Source organism: Phoenix dactylifera, unplaced genomic scaffold, assembly GCF_009389715.1.
Source record: "Phoenix dactylifera cultivar Barhee BC4 unplaced genomic scaffold, palm_55x_up_171113_PBpolish2nd_filt_p 000258F, whole genome shotgun sequence".
Taxonomy (NCBI): domain Eukaryota; kingdom Viridiplantae; phylum Streptophyta; class Magnoliopsida; order Arecales; family Arecaceae; genus Phoenix; species Phoenix dactylifera.
Window position 1 is genome coordinate 330,110 of NW_024067751.1, and position 9,954 is coordinate 340,063.

Below are 9,954 nucleotides of genomic sequence, written 5' to 3' on the forward strand. Positions count from 1 at the left end.
CATAGCTTAATTAGAGAAAATCAAAACTTAAGTAAAGAAATTAATCAATTAAAATCTTTTATTAACAAATTCACCGTAAGCTCAGAACAATTGAAAATGATGTTTGAAAGCCAATATGTTGCTTATGATAAATCAAAACTTGGCTTGACTCCTTTACTTAACAATAAATCTCTAGAGAAAAAGGTTATCAATTCACCATGCAAACCATTAAATAAGATAACTTATCTCAAACATAAAAAGAATGGGCATAACAACTTTACCTATGGTTCTAACACAATTAAATCAAATGGTAAAGTTATTACTATCAAACAGATTTGGATTCCAAAAGGAACCATATGTCCTAATTCTCAAGGATCCAAGCAAGCTTGGGTACCCAAAATGAAAATATGAGGATGTAGACATAGATGTGCCAAGATACCCATGGAACAAATAGAACTTTCATACAAATGGGTACTCTAGACACATGTCAAAAATGAAACTTAAAATATACTTATGAAAAGTAATTTTAAATAGAATAATAATAATAATGAAATCAGTAATCTTTGCATCTCATCATTATTTTTGTTTTAGTATCCGATTAAAATATGAAGTACATGTGTTGATCAATTTTGTGATATAGAAAATACTTTTGGAAATATAATCAAATCACTTCATTTTATAGGATACTCACTATTGGATAAGTTGCTAAATGATTAATCAATTTATTAAGAATAACTCTATGAATTCTCTATATGCTTGAGTGAGAGTTTTTATCCATGGCATTATTATTTATTGATCATAGATATGATAATGTGTACTTGGTATGCTTTTGAATATATGCACTATGAATACCAAGATTAAAGAAACCATCCTTGGCATATAAAATCAACTCATGCTAGTATGTACTTAATCTCAAAAGACCTTGCCATTGGCTTACTTAGATTATCCTCTGAAAGGTCAAAGTTTTGCTATGCATGCTAACTAAGGAAACAAACAAAAATCATTTCTAAATCTAAAAGATGTTGTTTCCATCTCTAAGTTCTCAAAAGCTTACATTGGATTTGTTCTTGGCAAATAAAACTAAAGTATTTTTTCTGTATTTGCTAAACCTTGTAAAAGTGTTTCAAATGAAAAAGGTTTCCAAACTGTGAAGATAAAGAGTATCATGGCACAGTGTTGAAAACCAAAATCCTGATAAAGGTTATTCAGAAAATAATATTAAATCCAATGATTTCAGCACCAAGGACACCATGAGGAAAATAGAATTCTTGAAGAAATGAAAAAGACAATTGTGTATGATAGTCATCTACCCAAATAATTCTTCAAAAGACTATCATCACTGCTTGTCATACATATGATTTCTATTAAATCTATTTTTGATGAAAATTTTGATCTTCTGAAAAAAATGGAAAATGAACCATTGCATATCTTTCATATTTTTCAGTCGTACATGTTATGCTTAATATGCTCTTATGAAAATAATGCCAAATCTGATAGAGATATGTCTACCCTTGGATATCATTCATCAAGCAATGCATATAGAGTATTCAATGAAAAGTTTTTAGGTGCAAAAATATCAAGGTATCTTATTCTTTATGAGACTACTGATTTATTATCAAAATACTAAAATTAAATTATGTATGTATATGGTTAATCTCTTACATATAACAATCTGAAAAACTTGTTAACAATTAGAACCAAATTGGATTTTTCAGATATGCTCTTAATGAAGGAAAAAGTGATGACTATTAAAAGACTAAATCAAGAAAAGATAAGATAGATCTTGATAAGATTCTTGCATGATTAAAAGTAAAGATCACCATTATCATTTGCTTGCTTTATGAGCTTTATATTATATCAAATGAGTGTATAAGGACTCCTATGTGTTTACTAAAGAAGATATATGTTAAATTACCACCATACTTGAAAACACTCATTACAAATATGATAAAGCAATATATGATTTGAAACAAGCATCAAAAGCACGATATAAAAGCTTAAGCAACCTCTTTGATATAAGGTAATAGTGATAATTCTTTGCATCAAAAAATGTGTGATATCTTACTTGCTTAAAGTATACATTAATGACATCATTTCTGGTTCTACTAATAAAGAGTTATATGAAGATTTTACTAAGCTCATGCAAAGTGAGTTTGAAATATGTATAATGAACGAGTTAACATTTTCTTTCTCAAACTCCAAATTAAGACAAACAAGAAAGGGGATCTTCATTGACCAAAGTTAGTCCACAAGAAAACACTTATAGAAGATTGGCATGAAGAGGGTATATCTATGATCCCATCTTGAAGAATTTGAAAAGAATGAGCAAAGTAGGTCTATTGTTTTAAAGTTGTATTGAAGCATGATAGAATAATTATTTTATCATACAGCTAGTAGACCAGATTATATGCTCATTATGTGCACTTGTGCAAGCCTTCAATCTAAGTTTAATGAATCATAGTTTATTGATAACAAATAAATCATAATATGAATTTTGATAGAAACAACTGTTTAAGATAAGTTGATTAAAACTTAGCTAGCATGTCTTATTAATAATTATCTTAAGCAAATAAAATCTAAACTAAATCGTTTTTGAGAAATTGATTTGACCTTGATAAAACTTCCTATTGCCTCACATACTTGTCCTTGAACCATCTTGGTTAATGAAACTATCTCTTTAGTTCAAGTGATATGTGCTTGCTTATATTTAGGCAATCTCTTGCGTAAAGTGACTCAATATTCAACTATTGTCATATCTTATATTGAGTCATCTAGTTAAAAAAATATGTTGGATGAATGTTTTGTATCTTGAAGAAACCAATGACTTTCTTTCAAGAAAGAAAAGGAGTTTGTTAATAATGCAGGATCCTTGAGCAAGAAAATGAGAGATCTCAACTTGAAGGATATCTCCATGTAAGATACAATAAACATTCACTTGCAAACAAGAGAGAGGACCTTCTTCAGCCAAAGGTTCATACATAAGAAATCTAGTAGGTATTTGACTGAAGAATGCAGAATGGATTGGTAATTCTAGATACTTCTTGAGCAAAGTCAACAACTTAAGTCTTATTATGGCATGATTAAGTTCTTTAATTATTAACTTTTGATATCATGGCTCTATACATATTGATTGACTTATGCTCTTAGAAATTGTTTCATGGTTTGCCTAAACTAAATGATTTCTTTGCCTATATCATAACCATGAAATACACAAGTTTATGCTTAAAATTTTGATTTAAAATAACTTGTAAGAAATTATGAATCATTGAGCACAATGAAAATGTTGTTTGCATGATATACATCTATATGATACATAAGATTATTTCTTTATTCTGCTCTTTCATGTAAATTACTTGAGAATAACAAAAAGAGAGAGAGATAAAGAAAAGAAAATGAATATTATTCAAGAGGTGTAGAATCTAAGCAAAGGCAAATACTCCAATCTTAAGGAAAAGTAAAACAAGCATAATATATTTGGCACATTTGGAAGGGATAAAATCCATAATTAATTACACTTAAACAGGGAGAATTCGAAGCAAACATTTTAATCCCTCTATATTGCTCATCATAGGGATGGTGCCAATGGGGAGGCTAGTGGTAGTACCCGGCACTATTTGACCCAACTATTCGGTGTAGGGCATATTAGGGACGGCACAAGAGGGAGGCTAGTGGTAGTACCTCGTGCCCCTTCCCAACTCCACCGGATAGGGAGCAAATAGAATATAAAGCATAAGAAAGTTAAAAATGAAAGACAAAGTAAATGAAAATATATAAAAAGAATCAAGTCTAATTATTAGTCACTTGGAAACACACCATAAGGATGAAGTCAATGCAAGATGATATTTAAATAGGGGGAGTGTATTTGAAAAGAATTGACTTTGATCCTTGACATGCTTGTTATTATTATTTTAATGCATGACTTAACACTTAATATATTTTGCATATAGTATGATGTCTTGATTTATGGGTTCTCAATATTTTGTAATGTTTCATACTTGGACAATTTGATTGAATGCATGAATTGCTACATAACATCTTTTGTTTAGTTTTATTGAAAAGAAATTTCAGATTTGTCATTCACAATCATTGTTAAAATCTGAAAGCTAAATAAAATTATAGAAAGGAGAAGAGAAGAATATCTCTATTTAGGGAAAATAAATTAATTTTGATCTATCTTTCTACTCGCCTAACTTTGATACATAATGTCCTAATACTTGTTAAAATATCCTTTATTTTGTATCGAAACTCAAAATTAAACACAAAGATTCTGAAAGTGCTTTAATGGTATTGAAATATGTATTTTTCAATCATAATAATTTAAGATGAGCCACAATGTGAAAGATACATATCTCAAATTATGACTTAAAAGGCCTCTATTGAAAATCTTTATGAAATTCAGAATTTGATTTTGTATAAAAGCTTAAACTCCATATGATTACTAAATAAAATGTTAATGTAAGAAAAACATAATTTATTTTGATTGCTCCGATACGCATCCGAAACATATCTTTTCTTATCATTAAAATGTACCAATATTGGTCTAAATGATGTGTCTTTCAATGATCTTGATTGCAAGTAAATATTTTTAAAATATATGACTTTATTTTAATATTTAAAAAATTTATTGAGTTTCATGTATACATTGCTGAAAAATTGTGATTAAGAAATTGAGTTCTATAAATACATATACTTCCATGATCATCTATATGTTTTTCTCTCCTATATCATTAAAGACTTTCATCAATAGAGTGAATGATCTAAAAGAAAGAAAATGTAAATGCTTTTAAAAGAAACTAAGCTTCAAATGAATTACTTTTGATTAATATTTTCATACATTTTCTCTAAGATTAGGAGAAAGCATAACTTGTTCTTAAAAGATTAACAAGAGTGATTACTATAAATTGTGAATATTTCTAGATCACTCTACATTCTTGATATCATAAAGTTTCAGCTCTATTCACGTTTATCATTAAAATCTGAAATTCGACAAAAGAAAAGAAAGATTAAAGAAGAATGCATCTTTTAAGGGGGAGCTTTAGATATTCAGTATCTTATCCTAAAGTCACTTCAATTTGATGCATACCTTGCACTTTATGGATTGATTTTGATGAACCTCCTTATATTGCAAGACATGCTTTAATTACCTTGAGATGAGTTCTATAAAGGTTGTCTTATCTCAAACCTTGAGTCTTGTAAAAATAAGCTGAAACTTATAGAAAATATATTTTTGAGATTGACGATTTTATTGAACATTATCTTCAAATTTTAAAACTCTTAGATGGAATGATCAATTGAGGGGGAGAAAGAAAATTTCAGAAGGAGAGGTCTGATGGAACTTAATTGCATAAATTTATAAAGGAGAGAGAAAGAATACTAAATGAAAAGTGATCCTAATACTCTCCAATATGTATCATCTGAAATTTAAATCTGAAAACCTTTATGATACACCTTGAGGCGTGTTATTTGGTTAGTATATCTTATGCATAAATCATGAACCAAATTGCAAGTTGATCTTAAGAGCCTTTAACTTAATGACAAAGGGGGAGAATAACGTGTTGAATGGTCTTGAGTATCTCTTAGAAAATTTATTTTGAAATTCACTAATAAGTCCTAATTAGCTTGCTCTTTAGAACGTCAATTCTGTGCCAATTCATATCTTTATATATGTATCAAATTGTGCTTATTTTCTAAAGGAATAAAAGAACTTTGAAGACATTAAAAATTAATGATCCAACATGATGATATGTCTCTCAAATATATAAGTTTTGATCTTTTACTCTGAAAATTAACTAAAATTGCTCTCATGTTTGATAAAATACTTAATAGATTGGGCAAAAGGTCTTAAATGAACAAGCTTTCATACTTATTATTGAAGAGAGGTTAGATTTCCACTCGTGTTTTCTTTGAATATCATTTGTAGTACTTCTTGAATTAACCTAAGGAAGATTCCACCTACACTTGAATAGAAAACTATCTGTGGTATCAACTTAGAAAAACTTCTTGAAAACTATCTTAATTGGCTCTGATCTGTGCTCACTAATCTGATTCCAATATTATTGCCTTAAGTTATATGATTCATATCCTTGCAATAATTTAACATTCAAATCAGAGTACAATAAGGGAAAGAAATATTTGAGTGTTCTTATCTTTGTGCTTAATGTTTCCCTATCTTTTTGATGTTGTCAAAAAGGGGGAGAAATATCTAAGTATATGCAAATATCTAAGTATATGCTCATAATGCCTTTATGCTTTGAATTGAATACAAATCAGCTTAAATTGATTGTGTTAAGCTGATTGAATCTAAAGCAGTATCATGAAGTATGTTTCAAATATATATGTTTTCTACTTCATGCAACTTAGCTATGTATTACTTCTAGAAAACAATATCTTTTATATTGCATATACTCCAAGTTTTGTCATCATCAAAAAGGGGGAGATTGATGACCCAAAGATTGATTCATAGATTGATTTTGATGATCACAAAACCTTGAAGTATAGATACTAATGTTTATGTTGCAAGGAGAAAGATATTTATGTTGCAAGGAACATAGCAAGTTGGAAGAACACAAGAAGGCCTCTAAAAGCACTCAAGAAAAGTTGGAAGAAAGCTACAAGTTATTGGCCCAAGTCTCAAGTTCAAAAGATTCAAATTGGAGGAGCAAATTCAAGGAAAATTTAAAAGAATAGTCTTCGAGTCGACTCCTGAGGAATTCGAGTCGACTCCAATGCTTGGCGAGTCAACTCGAGAGTAGAACGAGTCGACTCCAGGGTGTAAAAGGCAGAAAAGTCAGAGAGGGATTTTCGACCCTGAGATTCGAGTCGACTCCTGAGGAATGCGAGTCGACTCCAATGGTTGTCGGGTCGACTCCAAAGAAAGCGAGAGTCGACTCTCAGTGGTACACAAGGAAAAACTCAGAGAAGCAGTTTTTGGACACTGAGATTCGAGTCGACTCCCACAAAGTCCGAGTCGACTCCAAAGACAGCGCAACCCCAAGACAGAAGACGGTATTTTCGTCTCTGAGAGGCGAGTCGACTCCAAGACAAGTCGAGTCGACTCCAAGGCAGCGCGGCTCCAAAATACAGAGGATCAGTTTTCCGACTCTGAGATTCGAGTCGACTCCCAGACAGCTCGAGTCGACTCCAAGGCAGCACTACACTAAGATGGCAGAAGACCAACTTTCGAAAACTGAGAGCCGAGTCGACTCCAAGGAAGTTCGAGTCGACTCCAAGACTGGACGAGCCAAAAGACAGAGGATCGGGAGTTCGGGCTCTGAGATTCGAGTCGACTCCCAGGACAGTCGAGTCGACTCGAGAGGACAAAATTCAAATTTGGAACAGTTGCCGAGTCGACTCCGGAAAAGCTTGAGTCGACTCCCGCTACAGCCGAGTCGACTCCTGATCGCGCGAGTCGACTCCGATCCCAACGGTAATATTGTCAGGAGGTGCAGACTGGTTCCAACGGCTATATTTTTGTCTCTAACGGCTATATTCTTGTTTCCACTCCATCTAAAGCTATAAAAACAAGAAGAGAGCTAGGGGAGAAATGATGGAAGTGGGAGAGATCATCTAGGAAAGAGATCTCAAAGAGATTACAAAGGAAATCTCCCATAAGCACAAAAGGGCCATCCAAAGCGAAATAGAGAGAAGAAGAGCATCCAAGAGAATCCCAAAGCTTCCTCTCCATCCGTGTGCTGCCTCAGTGATCCTCTACCTCGTGCCAAATCAGAAGAGGGTCAAGTAAAGAAGAAGCCGAGCTCCTCCATCTTCAAAACTCGTTTGAGGGCTTCTCTTTACTCTATTTGTTTATATTGTTATATTTGCTTGCTTAAGAAGCTTTGATTTGTTTTTATTCTTTGTTTTAATATCTTGTAACTTGATTCAATCAAGGGATTGAATCAAGGGGTTAAAGGTTTGTTGGTGAGCCAAAGGGAAAACCAACGGTGTAAGGTTTGTTGGTGAGCCAAAGGGAAAACCAACGGGGTTTAGGTTTGTTGGTGAGCCGAGGGTAAAACCAACGTGTAAGGGTTCGATTGTGATCCCGGAAAAACAATCGGGGGTGGTTCTAGTCGGTGAGCCTGGGAAAACCGACCGAGTTCGTTGTTATCTCGCAAAACAACAAGTTGGGTTGTGAGCTTGTAAAACAACCGGCTGTAATCTGTAGGATTATAGTGGAATTCCCAAGAGGTCTTGGGGAGTGGATGTAGGTGCTGGGGTGCACCGAACCACTATATGTTTATTGTGTTTGTGATGCTTTTTGTCATTGTCTAACTTGCTTACTTAGATATATTGCTTGCTTAACTCGTATCTACGCATCCCTTAGTTGCAAGCATACTCAATTTACTTAATCAAGTCCCATTTAATAAATCATACTGTTGCTAAGTTTAAATTCCACTGTGCATCTATATAACTTAGCATAGTTAATCAAAAAGTCTTAGAAGTAGTTTAAAAGTTTTAAAAGACCCAATTCACCCCCCCCCTCTTGGGTTGTATCTACTGGGCAACAGTAGAGCTCTCATTTTGTTTTCTGGCCTTTCCGGAGTGGCTCCTATGCAGGGTAGATGAAGTAGCTCACTCAAGCTCTCCTCGGATACTCGGATTCGAACCCCTCGAACTTCTGAAACAAGCCCTCCCAAACCAGTCTTGAGGAAGGCATAGAACTCTTGTACCAAACCGGGGTAGATTACCACATCTAGGGAGCAAAGATACTCCCAACCTTGTCTTTGGATCCATTTCCAAATCCGAAACCCTTCTTGATTGAAAAACTCGGAATGGATCCTTCTCCCCGTTGTAACCGGCCTCCCCGCAAATCTAGCAAGAATCACTGAGGGGGAAGGAGGAGGAGGGGCCTCCGCACGTGCCTCACGTCGTGGAGACACGGAAGATGGCTCGGTAGGTTGCCTTTCCTCCCGTTGGATCCGAGTCACTCTTCCGGATCTCTTGGCCACGGCTCGTTTGGGTCCCATTTCTCCAAGATCTTTAGGAAATCTACTGTTTGGAGGAGTTTAGTGGAGATTGGAGAGTGGGGAGTAGGTTTTTCGGAAGAAGACAAAGGCCAAATAGTGCCCTAGAAATGCTCTCGGGCCCCCTTATAACAGTGGGGTCCCGACGTTGGGTCGACTCAAGATTTTTCTTGGGTCGACTCAACGTTGGGTCGACCCATGTTCTGGGTTGGGTCGACCCAAGTGCAGAAATTTTCTTTTCTCTTCCTTTTTGCTTCTAAAAATTTTTCTTGCTTCCAATCCTTATAAATTCTCTCTGGGACAATGATACATGAGTAGGGAATCTATAGATAACAAATTTGACTCATGTTTCATGGGATTTTTGAAATTAGAGGAATGTATCATGAGACTACTAGCTCCCTTTTATATCTCTTCAATAAAAAGGATCACATATGCCTAATTTCCTCCTTAGCATGCAGAATCTATCTTCACTCAATGGTTTTGTAAATATGTCAGCTAATTGTTTTTCAGTGCATATATGCTCAATACATACATTTCCATTTTGCACATGATCCCTAATAAAATGGTACCTTATTTCTATGTATTTGGCTTTAGAGTGCTGAACTGGATTTTTAGTAAGATTGATAGCACTAGTATTATCACACTTAATAGGAATATTATCTAGTTTAACTCCATAGTCCTCTAGTTGTTGTTTAAGCCATAATACTTGAGCACAACAACTACCAGCAGCTATATATTCAGCTTCAGCTGTGGACAGTGCCACTGAATTCTGCTTTTTACTAAACCATGATACTAAGTTATTTCCTAAGAATTGACATGTGCCACTTGTGCTCTTCCTATCTAATTTGCATCCGGCAAAATCAGCATCTGAATATGCAAGCAAATCTAGACAGGAGTCTCTCGAGTACCATAATCCAATAGTGGTAGTTCCTCTTAAATATCTAAGGATTCTCTTAACAGCACTTAAATATGACTCCTTAGGATCCGATTGGTATCTAGCACATATTCCTACACT